A 15,553-nucleotide genomic window follows, 5' to 3' on the forward strand; every position below is an offset into this window, starting at 1 on the left:
TTGTCATTCCAGATGTTATCTGTCATCCTAAATAGGACACAAAATGTAACTCCAACATCATTTCTCTGTAACATCACCTCTGCGAGTGACCTGTTTTACTACAGCTCCGTTCTCCTGCTGATGGGTATTTGTGTTACAGAACATTTGCTGTTGGCTCCATGATATCAGTAAGATCTGTAGATACTTGCAAGTGGGTCTGAATCAGGCCCACTGTGCGGATATTAGGTGTGTAATGGATGCAATGTACAGCTCAGTGCAAGTTCACTTTATGTAAAAGGGCTTCTCTGTGTACATTTATTTTCCCAACCCAACCCACTTTTCAAAATAGCTATAATCGCCTAATAACCATAGTAATCACCTAATAACCATAGTAAGCACCTAATAACCAAAGCCCACAGCTGACCATTACCGGCTCTGCAGTGCTATATGTCTGTCTCCACTGTGTATACATGTCAGAGACACTTTAAGGCTTGTTTACAATGTGCGGAGTTCCTTTGCATTTTCTATATGGCACAGTCATGGCGCTCTGACCACTTACACCATGACATAACACTGTTAGGTGGGTGCTGTCCCCAGACCTCAGCCTTGTCGGATCATGTCTACGCATCACAGGCTGGGTTTCAGCAAATCCGCTCTGCCGGCTGCTGGCTGTGGTGTGACATGGTCCTTGTGGTTATACTGGTGCATCATGCGGTACATGGGCAGTTACATGCTGGGTGCAGAAACCATTCTATAAAGATAAAACAGTGGAATTCTCAGAAGCCTGGCTACACATATACAGTAATAAGTGTCTCTATTGGGTGGAAGTGTTTAATGATGAACAGTGAGAAATCTGACTACTGTTACGTGTTGTCTGCAGACTCTGTGTATGTGAAGCCTCAGCTGAAACCCGATGAACACGGAAATGATACAACGGCGACAGAATCTGTGCCCGAGGAGGAGGATGGTGGTGAAGATCCTTATTATGGTGGCACTAAAGGTAATGGTGATGACAACAACAACACTCATGATGATGATGACAACAAAAATCATGATGACCACGACAACAATACTCATGATGACGACAACAACAATACTCATGATGATGACGACAACAATGCTCATGATGATGATGACAACAATGCTCATGATGACAACAAAGCTCATGATGATAATTAGAACAATGCTCATGATGATGATAACAATGCTCATGTTGATGAAGACAAAAATGCTAATGATGATAATGACAACAATGCTCATGATGATGGCAACATTGTTCATAATGATGATGACAACAATGGTCATGATAACAACAATGCTCATGAGGATAATGACAACAATGCTCATGATGATGATGAAGATGATGACGACAATGCTCATGATGATGATGACAACAATGCTCATGATGATGATGATGACAACAATGCTAATGATGATAATGACAACAATGCTCATGATGATGGCAACAATGTTCATAATGATGATGACAACAATGGTCATGATAACAACAATGCTCATGAGGATAATGACAACAATGCTCATGATGATGATGATGAAGATGACGACAATGCTCATGATGATGATAACAATATTGCTCATGATGATAATGACAACAATGCTCATGATAACAACAATGCTAATGATGACAATGACAACAATGCTCATGAAGATGATGATGACAACAATGATCATGATGACAACAATGATCATGATGATAACAAAAATGCTCATGATGATAACAACAATGCTCATGATGATGATGACAACAATGCTCATGATGATGATGACAACAATGCTCATGATGATAATGACAACAATGCTCTTGATGATGATGACAACAATGTTCATAATGATGATGACAACAATGGTCATGATAACAACAATGCTCATGATGATGATGACAACAATGCTCATGATGATGATGAAGATGATGACAACAATGCTCATGATGATGATAACAATATTGCTCATGATGATAATGACAACAATACTCATGATAACAACAATGCTAATGATGACAATGACAACAATCCTCATGATGATGATGACAACAATGATCATGATGACAAGAAAAATGCTCATGATGATAACAACAATGCTCATGATGATAATGACAACAATGCTCATGATGATGATGACAACAATGCTCATGATGATAATGACAACAATGCTCATGATGATAATGACAACAATGCTCATGATGAAAATGACAACAATGTTCATAATGATGATGACAACAATGGTCATGATAACAACAATGCTCATGAGGATAATGACAACAATGCTCATGATGATGATGACAACAATGCTCATGATGACAACAATGCTTATAATGATGATGACAACACTGCTCATGATGATAATGACAACAATGATCATGATAATGATGACAACAATGATCATGATGATAACAAAAATGCTCATGATGATGATAACAATAATGCTCATCACACACCTGATACACAATGATCACTATACACAGGTCACACTGATACACACTGATAACTATACACAGGTCACACTGACATCACACACCTGATACACACTGATCACTATACACAGGTCACACTGATACACACTGATCACTATACACAGGTCACACTGACATCACACACCTGATACACACTGATCACTATACACAGGTCACACTGATATCATAAACCTGTTACACACTGATCACTATACACAGGTCACACTGACATCATACACATGATACACACTGATCACTATACACAGGTCACACTGATATCATACACCTGATAATGCTCATGATGATGATGACAACAATGCTCATGATGACAACAATGCTCATGATGATGATGATGATGATGATGACAACAATGCTCATGATGACAACAATGCTCATGATGATGATAACAATGCTCATGATGATGATGACAACAATGCTCATGATGATAATGAAAACAATGCTCATGATGACAACAATGCTCATGATGATGATAACAATGCTCATAATGATGATGACAACAATGCTCTTGATGATAATGACTACAATGCTCATGATGATGATGACAACAATGCTCATGATGATGACGACAATGCTCATGATGATGATGGCAACAATGCTCATGATGATAATGACAACAATGCTCATGATGAAGATGATGGAATTTTCAGAAACCTGGCTTCACATTTATAGTAATAAAGTTTGTTTATTGGGTGGAAGTGTTTAATGATGAACAGTGAGACATCTGAATACTGTTGCGTGTTGCTGTGGGACATGTATTATATAAATCATTACCTTTTTGCTAATTATGATTACTGCATAAAGACTAGTTTCAGTTCTGGTGTCAGAGTCTTGGTCACACTGCGTTGTGACCCCTGACCAGCACAAATGGGTATTGGGCCTGATTCAGAGTCAGCGGCGTTTGGGGGTGGATTTGTTAATGAGTATACCAATATAATTTTCAGCTATGTATGAACATATTTATTAGTGTGCACAAACCACGGCCAATTGAACAAAAGTGAAAATTGTAACAATGTTGGTTGAGGAGTAGATACATAAAAATATATTTAAAAAATACAACAACTTCAAGGGGAATATGACTATACACAAAGCTGATTCTTTCCATTTAAATAAAGAACATCGCGCTAGCATAGAAATTTGCCCTTGCCCTAAGAAATGTCGCACAAGACTGGGAACAAAATACCATTAATTACTTAGGTGAATTTGATAAGGAAAAACTTAAGACACAAATAAAAGACACAGAGGTTTTTTATTCTTATTCATTTTAAACCACTTTATTTCTAATCTTTATCACCATTCTTTATAGTTTTTTAAACATCCTTTGCACAATTTATTATAAGAGATAAATAAAGGTTACACTAACTGTCCCTAGAGCGCACCAATAGTTCTCATCCTTCATTTCTCTTTTTTCCTTCTTGATGCTGTAATACCACCTAGAGCGTCTTTAGATGCCACCACTGGTTGGTCGCCCCATCCAAACTTGCACTAGCCCTATGGCAGGTGAAGACTTTCCGTCTGAGGGTCTGATTCAGTACGAATCACAATTCTACTTATACACAGCTGCTAATATCAGCGGTGGTATGCAAACAACTGCATTGGCATTGCGATCGCAGCATGACATAAGGACGCCAAAGAGGAGAGGATCAGTACCTAGAAGGTAACTGATGAGGCGCTGCTTTGAGGTGTAAAGATCCAATATTAAAGTGAGCTGCTATCTATATTGGAGGATGGTCAATCCTCACAAACTAATAGAAAGATAACAAGAAAGGAACAGCGCTCAGAATACAAACATGTACATGAAAAATGTATCACAATTTAATACCAAAAAATGATGATCAAATGCTCAAATAAATACACATATAAATGTAAAGATATATCTATATCAGCACAATGAGAAGAAATATAAATAAAAGGATAAAAAGGTCACCCAACCCACATGGACGGGAATAATGTCCAGAATGTAGCTGTGATTTTAGGAGCAAATATCCGGATTAAATTCCTTGTTCATGGAAAAGCTAATGGTGCTTTATAAGAAAAATGTCCAGCATGAGTCTATAGTTACCAGTTCCAGTGTCCAAATGATATAATGGGGTCCTTTAGCAATGCTGGCGAAGCTTTTGCAATGTAAATAGTCTGCTATGGCACAGGTCCGGTCCACTGGTATTAAGGCAGCGGTCTGTGGCACCAATAGCAAGGTGTAGATACGCTCCTGCTCAGTGTCGGACTGGGGCATGAAGGGCCCACCGGGGGAATGCAGCAATAGAGGCCCATACTTAGGGGTGTGGCCAGCCTAAAAAGAGGCGTTGTTAACCAATATAGAGAGCATGGATTGGGCCCCTTAAAAATGTACATATAGGAAATACTACTGGTGTATGCATGATAATGTACCAGATTAATAGTAGCAATGCATTGTAGAAAATGCACCATAGTACTGTGCAGTATAATGCAACATACTGTATGTATAATGCATAGTTCAAGTTCACAGTCTTGAACCTGATCCCTAAAGGAGGGGGTGGGCCCTCAGGCAGTGGGGCCCACCGGGGGATTCCTCTGCACCCCTGTGGGCCAGTCCAACCCTGCTCCTGCTTGATAATCTGTAGTGGAGGGTGAGTCAGCCAGCCCCTGACATAAGAACGCCCACTGCCCCTTACTCACATCAGTATAGCTATTTCGAGCACTGCAATGTATACGCATGCGCAGAATGCAACAATCGGACGACTGCATGCGTATCAGCAACTGCGTTCATTGCTGAATCGGTCCTTAAGTACGGCCTCCAGTGTGCGCGATTTCAGCCTATGTGTACACAAACACATCAGCGACGCGCCCATAACACGCCCATCCGTGTGTCTGCTTATCCACCTCCCAGTGGACGCCCAGGTACACCCAGTACTTTTCCAAGACATCTTTGATACTTTGCATCTCAATGTCAGAAGCGCCAGTATGCCCGCACAGTGTAACGCGTGCGCCATAGAAGTACTTAGGGATTTTCGCACACACGCCGTAGCAAATAGTCACTCAACTCCACGAACATCGGCCTTGTCTGTGGCTCTACGAGCTGCAGTAAGCACCAAAAAAAACCCCATACATTTTATTCTCCTTTTCTTGTTCCTGTAACAGGTTCACATGGATCTGAATTTTATATATTATTTATAATTCATGGTATTTACTTATTGAATTGTTGATTTTTTAGATTGTGCTAATTTTTACATTTATCTATAAATGTAAATAAACCTATGAATGTTGGTATTCTCACAGCCAGGGCACTCTGGGCCTGATTCTGACCCGCTCGCGAGCGCTGTACGCTCGCAAGCGGGTTGATGGTGCCTAAGTGCGCATGCGCACGATGGAGGGAGTCCGTCGCTCGGGTTCTCACACCAAAGGGGGCGTGCTGTTGATTGTGAGTGACAGCACGACCCCTTTGGTGGGCGTGCCGGGGGCGTTGCTGCCAGACGGAGGCATTCCCATGGGAACACCTACCGTCTGGGTCCGGCCCCACTGACACCTCTAGTGATGTCAGTGGGAGTGATTTTGGCTCTTATAGAGCCAAAATCACTCCAGGGCTTGCGGCAGCGAGACCCTACCGCAGGGTCTCGTCGCAAGCCCGATGGTCGCGATGGTCTTGACCATCGAGACCATCATCATGGACGCTCGCTATAGCTATGGGTGGTAACCCACAGCTATGCAAGCATCCAAGAGGCCGCTCCAAGTTGAGGTAGGAGGGCACTGATTCAGAGCGAGCGCTCTGGTCAGAGCGTCCGGCTCTGAATCAGGCCCTCTTTCTACTTGTTCTCTCCTTGGCTTACCCATATCACCTGTGCACTTTTTGTCTGCAAGTCCTGTCAGTGACTCTGATACTGTATGCTCACCCTTAGGTTGGGAAAAGCATCATCAAGTACCAAACTGCCTTCCTGTTCCCACAACCTACCACCGGGTAGTGGGTTGACCATTCCTTGCACCGTGTCCGGGGCCAGTTTAAAAGGGGGCCTGTGTGCAGTTTCTCCTCTCTCGCAGTAGACTCTGGCTCTATGGAATCTATTGCGCATGTGCAGGTCTCCTATTTGGGCAGAGGGGGTGCGGGCATTGGCCACCCTGCACCCATTATAGATACACCATTGCCCGTGTCCTGCCTAGTCTGTTTTATTGTTATGGCATGTGTTGTTCCAAGATATGTCAATTTACATTGTATCGTACTTAGGATATGTTAAGTACCAATCTTACTATGTATGTTCCTTATAAGGTCCGACGGACACTTTGGACCTTATTAGAGTTGCACACAATTCCGTCTGCAGGTGGATCTTGAGATTTTTAGCCAGCTGTACATGACTCAGAGCCTGCATACGCAATTTACAGAGATCACAGGCCACTTAGTTGTACTGGATGCAGTCAGGAAGCCGACGGTCGAAATGCTGACCGCCGGCTTCCTGACTGTCAAATCGCAGCAGGGTACAAATGACAGGTGTCCAGATCCCGATGCCTGTTATTAGACCTACGCCGGGAGCCAGACGCCAGGCATACCGAACGAAGGTATGCCAGGCGTGGAAAATGCGCGCGGGGGGGTTAAGATTCAGGGCTACCGTGGGGACTTATGGTTAGGCACCCCTAAGGGAGGGTTAGGGGGGGAGTAGGGTTAGGGTTACTTACCAAAATCCGCGGTCAGGATCTTCACCCATGCCGGGCTTCTAGCATCGGGATTTGAACCAGCGCGGTAATACATACCGATTCCGGTTGTACAGATTTCATTTGTATCTCTCTCCCCTCCCCCCCTCCCCGCCTGCTTACCTACGCGGCGGCCGTGGACTGTCAGGGGCTGTGCAGCTTTATAATAATAGGCTGCGCGGTCCCTGCACTGCACCGAGGAGGAAGTGTAATGTGCTATGATTTAACTTAAACACCGTATATTACACCTCCTCCTCTATACCGTGCAGGGGCCGCGCAGCCTATTACTATGAAGCTGCACAGCCCCTGACAGTCTGTAGTCGCCGCTCCTTTTAAATGTTTGGGGGGGTGGGGCGAGCTGGCCACCCCGTTCTGGCACCCATGGAAAGCCAGAGACCTGTCTGACTTCAGATGGATGACTAGCACCAATTATGGGGCTGGTGCAAATGCACGCTGATAGTGATGACAGATACTTTCACCAGTGGGAGTGATTAACGTCATGTGCACTGTACTACTCCTGTACGCCATATGGTTAGTATGGAAAATTCTATTACTTATCAGCTGCATTTAGAAAGGATTTGGCTCTTTCCCCTCAATGACAAGTCAGGTGGCAGCAGAGAGTAAGGGGAAGATATGCTAATGGGTGGTTGGTCAAAGTCGCAGAAGTTTTTATAATGATGATAGATAGTAATTAATGCCAAGGAAGCCTGATTTAGCATTAACTACTGCCGTTTGAAAAACATCAGTCAAAACCATCGATCATCGGCGGCTTTGAAAATCCGACATTAAAGAAATATCTGCCCCCAAGTGTTTTATTGTTTGTTTTTTTTTCGTGATGGGAAGCTGATGGCAAGAGAAAATATTTTAGAATCACGAGAATATTGACATGGAGAATTGCTAGTATTACATGTTTAACAGTAAGCAGGAAACTAGAGAGCTTTTGGCAAACATGGAGGAACGATCCTGGCAGCAACGATGGGAGGCATCTCGATGTATCCGCTAGTCTCGTTGGCACGTAATATCATCTGTATATAATTGCTACCTAATCATCAATCTTTATCCTGTAATCCAAATCAAATTCCCTCTCTAGCTCATGTGGATCACTGCCATGCGGATTAGGAGATGTCCCTTAGCGGAAGCTTGTCTCAGAGCGGTACATCTATAAAGGGTGCATGGTGTACCCATTGCATTTACTTACCTTGCAGCCACTGGCGCCATTTTCCCAGTCATTTTATACCAAAATATGACACACACACCATATTTCTGAGGTAATAACTGTAATAATGCTGCTACGCCATCTTACCATATATATTGTGCTTGCGCAAAATACACTCGTACAGTTTCAGAGTCTTATGCGCATGGGCCGGGGGTGTGTGTGTGCTCCCTCTTTTATGTAAGTGCCCATGCTCAGATTCCATGGCAGGAAGGGATCTATGGAACAGGCTATTCGTAATGTGGTCACAAAATTGTCTAAGTTGTAGATAATAAAATAAATTTTTATTCTTTATTACTCTGGTGTTCTGTGGAAGCCATAACATAAAGGTAAAAAGCAAAGTATATGATACGTGCGCATTGAGTACTAAATATTTTATTTACTGAACAAAAAGACATAAAAAAACCCAGTCAAATGTGCTTGTTGAGCCGTCCTGACAGATGCGTCGATGACTTTGTTTTCATGGTTTCTATCCACTGGGACTTGAGACCAACTTGTCTTACAGCATTCAGAGAAGGAAGATCCTGGCTGTTCCTGATTATCCTGCAACGTCAGAGAGTCACCATACAGAACGTGTTGTGTAATGAATGTAATGGCAGGTTGCATACATGGAAAATACATAATATGTACTAAGCTCTGGAAAGTGATAAAGTGGAGAGTGATAAACTACCAGCCAATCAGCTCCTAACTGTCATGTCACAGACTGTGTTTGAAAAATGACAGATAGGATCTGATACGTTGGTAGTTTATCACTCTCCCAATGTATCACTTTCCAGAGCTTAGTAGATCACCCCCATAGTATTATAACTAGAAATATACAATAGCTGCCCTTTCGTGCAATCCTGTTCAGGGGTTCCAATTAGGTGCCTAACGCGTTTCCCTGTATCAAACAGCTTCATCAGAGCCTTTGACGAAGGTGTTTGATACAGGGAAATGCGTTAGGCACCTCCTTCTCTGAACATAGAACCCGGAGGACAGACCACAGCACGCTTTGGAGCTTTATCTCTAACATCAATCAATCCACTTGTCCTAAATCACTGAGCTGTAAGATCACTGGACTAATTGGAACCCCTGAACAGGATTGCACGAAGTTGCTTATATTTTCCAAGACACCAAGGGATACCACCTGTGCTAAGGAATACAGCCATCAATTGGACATTTCTACGGCTTCCGCCTACCTGCAGGTTAGGTTAAGACTATTCCAAGCATTCCAGCGTGCTATTTATCAGCCTTCCGAGGCATGTGCATACCATATATATGGTTTCTCTTGAACCTTTATTATTGAACCTTCATCATTTGGGTTTTTTATAACCAATCTATTGCCAATAATTTCCATGAAAGTCACATGTGTATGTGTTTTTTATGTATTCGTTTAGATATTAAAATCTTTTTTATATTTAATTTATCTGCCACTGCACTTATTTATTACCTTTTTTATATATTATTTGTAATTCATGGTATTTACTTATTTAACTGTTGATTTTGTAGATTGCACTAATTTTTACATTTATCTATTTGTTATATCCAATCAGATGACCTCTGATTTCTGTTAGCAGCATCTTCATATTTACATTTCTGTGACATTTCTTCACGGGACTAATAGCGTAGTCCTTGCTTTTTCTTTTTATACTTTTTATTATTTACATTTATATCTTCTGGCCGCACACCTAAAGGTTTTATTATTAATGGGTGGGGGCAGACATAGCAGCACCCCCTGCTGCATGCAGAAGGAATTGACTTGAAAGCTCCACAGTTCTGTTACACTGATAAATTCCACCTTTATGCCTATACTGGTCCATGTGAAGTTAGGGCCTGATTCAGACCCGGTCGCAAGCGCTGAGCGCTCGCAACCGGGTCGATGGTGGCCCAGAGTGCATGCGCACGACGGAGCCGGCTCCGTCATGCGCATGTGCGAGACCCGGATAGCGATGGGCAAATCGTTGCTCCGGGTCTCGTACCAAAGGGGGCATGCTGTCGATGTTGAGTGACAGCACACCCCCTTTGGTGGGTGAGATGGGGGGTGGCTGCCCAAACAGAGGCATTCCCATGTGAACACCTACCGTTTGGGGCCGGCCCCACTGACATCACAAGTGATGTCACTGGAGAGATTCCAGCTCTGTTAGAGCCGAAATCTCTCTGGGGCTTGCTGCAACGAGACCCTACCACAAGGGTCTCGTCGCAAGCCCGATGGTCACGATGGTCTTGACCATCGCATCCATCTTCTTGGCTGCTCGCTATAGCTGTGGGCGGTCACCCACAGCTATGCAAGCGGCCAGGAGGCCGTTCTAAAAAAAAAAAATAGACCGGCCCTGATTCAGAGCGAGCGCTCTGTCAGAGCGTCCGGCTCTGAATCAGGGCCTCAGTCCTTAGTTCTTTTGGATGAATTTGACCCTGAAGTTCAATTTACCTCACACTTATAATAGTATAATAGTATGCCCTATATAATTCAGAAGATCAAAAAATATAGTAATTCAATTTCTATCTCATGCTCGCTGTCCCTCCTCAGACACAACTACGTGTGCTGGCATGCAAGAAAATTCATGGTCTGTCAGTGCATGCTGGCATTTGTAGTGCCACAAAATCTTACACCATGTTTATAATGACAGTATTGTCTTGTTACCCAATGGTTTGGGATACCAAGCTTCTCAGCATTGGGGCTTAACTGTCTACATGCAGGGACATTTTTTTTTGCCACCCTCCTCTTCCTGGAGGATGGGACGAAATGCAGAGTACGACGGGCTGTTATTTCACACAGTAGCCTGCGGTTTTGGGGTTTGCAAATTGATACACATCAGATGCGGTTTGAGTGCCTGATTCAGCAAGGATCGCAAGTAAGAGATTGCACTACCTGACCGCTGCGACAATATGCTAATGAATGCATACGCACGACAATCGCAACACAAGATGCAGACGACCAGCACTACATAAAGCCAGCCCACCTCCCTTTAATCTATGCTTGATCAGTACGCAGGCTAGCAAAAACATCGGTAACATCGAGAACCATTGAACCCATATGCACAACTGTATTAGCCCTGACCTGCCGCAGCTTCCTGTGTACATCGAGACGTTACGGCGGTGTATGCCGCCGCACGAGCTTAAGTATGCACGCCCCTGTAAAGCCGTTCAGACGCACAGGTGCGCCTGCGATCGCCCGACCACCCACCAACGGAACTTCCTGTCATTCAACATCGGAGGTCTCTCCGTGCTAACTGCATATGCCATGCAATCCCTTACTTGATCATAATGGCTGGTTTGCGCACGCACATTGAGACACACACGCATGCGCAGAGACGCAACATTGGCCAAATGTGAGCAAATTCTTACTTGCGATCCTTGCTGAATCAGGCCCCGAGTCTTCAGGCAGCATAATAAGACCTGTGGTTTGGATCTGAAAGGTGCACCCACAGTGAGACGGTTTACAAACCTCATATTGAGACTGTGGTTCATACTTGCCTACATTCAGCTCCCTCCTTCCGGGAGGGAGCTGAATGTCTGAGCACAGTGGGGGGAGTGGCCGGGTTATGATGCAGCAGTGGGGGTGGGGCCATGTAATCGCATCATCGTGGCTCTGCCCCTCTTCACAATGCTGAAAATATTGGCATTGGGAAGCAGGGGGCGGGGCCACGATGACGCAATTCAGCGCGAATTGCGTCACTGGCCTCCTCCTCTGTGGAGGTTTCCATAAGTAATGTGGGGGTCAGGCGGCAGCTGGGAGGCTTGCCTGGCTTTCCGGGGGGTCGGGAGCGGCACCCGATATTCGGGAAGCCCCCGACCAAATCGGGAGGGTAGGCAAGCCTGCTGTGGTTTAGTAAGATTCCCACAAATTCTCTTGTTGGGAGATACCTGACATCCTTCTCCCAAATTGCACATGGCTTGTTTGTATGTTTCCTAATATTCTTCTATTTCAGTCAATATTTTGCAGGCTTGCCTACCCTCCTGATTTTGCCGGGAGCCTCCCGATTTTCGGATGCCGCTACCGGCCTCCCGGTAGCCAGCAACCCTCCCGACCTCCCGCCAGAATCAACTAAAACCCCCCGCAACGAGGGTGCCGGTGACGCGATTCTCGCTGAATCGCATCATCATGGCCCCGCCCCCTGCTTCACAATGCTGAAAATAACAGCATTGTGAAGCAGGGGCGGGGTCACTATGACAGGATCATGTGCATCCTGAGGCACATATGGTAAATACGTTGCTGGGTTTAACGTACTGCACCGTTTAATGGTGATGTTTGCAGGTGTTATTAGAGCTAGTTCCCATTTTGTGAACCTAGCTGAGGAAACATGTCTGGTTTGGGCAGAATTCAGCAAAGCAGATAGAGCATGGGGAGTATAAACAATCATATCATGGCCTAATACTACATCATCACTCTTACTGACCAATAGAGCAATTGCTGCTACACTTCTTAAACACGTTGGGAGTGATCTTGCCACAGTGTCCAATTGTGCACTGTAGTATGCTACGGGCCTACTGGCATCACCATGTTTTTGTGTGAGGACACCTGCTGTGCAACCTTCAGCTTCCGTACAATATAAATCAAAAGGTTTTTCATAATCAGGTATTCCCAATGCAGGTGCTCTTGTCAGACTATCCTTAAGATTAAGGAAAGCCTGCTATGTTTCCTCTGTGTGTATGACACGATCAGTCTTTGAGGAAGAGACTAAGGGCCTGATTCAGAGCCGGATGCAAGTGGCTGCTCATTCACTCCGAGCGATGTTTGCCCAACTGCGCATGCATACGGATCATAATACGCATGCGCGAACTAGTCATTGCGGCCGAAAATCGTTTGTTCGCTAAATTGCAAATGCCTGCTATTTTGAGTGACAGAATGAGGCGTTTGTGGGTGGTAACAGGGGAAGGTGCTTGAAAACGGGGAGTGGAGATCCGAACGCAGGCGTGCTTAAAGGTCAAAACGGGCGTTATATGGGTGTGCATAATTAATACAGTAGCGTCATTGACCACGTCACTGGGTTATTTTATAGCCAGAACTGCTCGCAAAATTGTGGTAGCAAAAACCAACCCCAAGAATAGCGAGCAGTTCATACCCTGGTCGATATACTCGATTAATCTAATAAATTGCGGACATGATGTAGGATGCGAGTGGCCAGGGGGCGTTTTTTTCTAACTTACGTTCTCATGTCTTGTTCGCTCGTTCAGACATAGAGGCGTGAACAGACCGCAAAGAGCGAACGGTTCATTTAAATAGCCAGCCCCTTTTCCTGAACGAACATCCGCAAATTGCGAACGGCTCTGAATCAGGCCCTAAGGCCCTCATTCAGAGGCAGTCGCAAGAAGCGATTGCTCTCTCTGAATGAGGGCGGCCACTTCATTTTTGAAGTGCTGCCTCCTGGTCGTTAGTTAAGCTGTGGGTTACCACCCACAGCTTAACGACCGACCAGGTCGATGGTCGTGATTGTGATCACCATCGCGACCATCGGGGCTTGCGACGAGACCCTAAGGTTGGGTCTTGGCAACTGCAAGCCCCAGGGAGCTTTCTGCTCTGATGGAGTAGGAAGCTCCCCACTGGCATCACTGATGATGTCAGTGTGGCCGCCCACAAAACGGTAGGCATTCCTTTAGTAATGCCTCCATTTTGGAAACCACCCCCCCGGCCCGCCTACAAAACAGGGCGAGCTGTCGATCAAAATCGACAGCCGCCCCTTTTGTAGCAAGCTCCGGAGCGAGAGAGTTTCTCTCTCACTCCGGGAGCTTGTGCACGTGCAGTGCGGCCGCTGCGCGTGCGCAGGGCTACCCATCGACCCGGTTGTGAGCACATCGGTGCTTGCGACCGGGTCTGAATGAGACCCTAAGTCCTGTAATGGTAAAGCCAAAATAGAAAAACATGGGATCCACATTCTGCAGTATCCACACATTCCCAAGAAGGTATGGATTTGCTGTTGGTTCTGAGGCAGTGTCATGGTCTGTATGGCCTGGATTCTGTCAGTAGTCAGATGTCGTAATCCCTGTGTTAGACAGTGTCCTAAGTATTTAACCCTGGACTGGCATGGCTGTAGTTTGTCCTTAGCAACCTTGTGTCCTGTTTGCGAGAGATGAAGCAATAAAAGTTTAGCATCATTTAAACGGCATAAAAACGAATCAGAACACAACAACAAATCATCCACATATTGTATTAGAACAGATCCATTGGCAGGTTGAAAAGGTTGTAAACAGTTGTGTAAGGCCTGGGAGAAGATCCTGGGGCTGTCTATGAAGCCCTGGGGCAATTGTGTCCATGTGTATTGTATCCCCCTGTATGTAAATGCAAATAGGTACTGACAGTCAGAATGAAGAGGGACAGAGAAGAAGGCAGAGCAGAGGTCAATGACAGTAAAATGGGTTGCATTTGGTGGGATCTGCATTAGAATGACAGCTGGATTCGGCACTACAGGGAATTGGCTCTCTACTACCTTATTAACCCCTCTAAGGTCCTGTACCAGCCTATAAACCCTCCCACCACTCTTCTTCACAGGAAAGATGGGACTGTTGGCTACACTCACTGTACGGACTAAAATTCCCTGTTGTAATAACTGCTCAATTATGGGATAAACCCTTATCTCTACCTTCTGTTTTAGTGGGTACTGGGGAATTATTGGAGCTTGCCTACCACTTTTTAGATTTACCATTATGGGAGCTACATTTGCCATCAACCCAGTGTCCTGTCCATCTTTGGTCCAAAGTGAACCTGGTATTTGAGATAATATCTGCTCTACCTGAGATGGATTCTTATCTGTAACAGTAGAGTGAAACATTAACCTTTGGGGAGTGTCTAATATATCCCTCACCTCGTGCACAACTCTCTCTGGGATATCTAGAAATATACCATCAGTGGTACAATAAATGACACATCCCATTTTACATAACAAATCCCTTCCCAGTAGGTTAGTAGGGGCCGCTGCTGCCAGGAGAAAGGAATACCTGGTATGCAATGGACCGATAGTAGCCTCTGCAGATTTGGTTAAAGGATAATGTTGCACTTTACCCATTACATCCATTGCTGGTACTGTTTTGCTGGTCACCTGTAAATTAGATGGAGATTTTATCACTGATCTGGTCGCCCCTGTGTCTACAAGAAAAGAATGTGTAGTACCAGCTACATCAACTATCATTACAGATTCTTCTCTAGTACCCCCAGTTAATCTGGCTGGTTGTAGACTACAGGTGTGACCTGAACCCTAGAGCTGACTATCTTCTTCCAGCATAGCATTCACTGCTGCGACGTG

Source organism: Taudactylus pleione, unplaced genomic scaffold (genome assembly GCF_031769625.1).
Source record: "Taudactylus pleione unplaced genomic scaffold, aTauple2 ptg000400l, whole genome shotgun sequence".
NCBI classification, from domain to species: domain Eukaryota; kingdom Metazoa; phylum Chordata; class Amphibia; order Anura; family Myobatrachidae; genus Taudactylus; species Taudactylus pleione.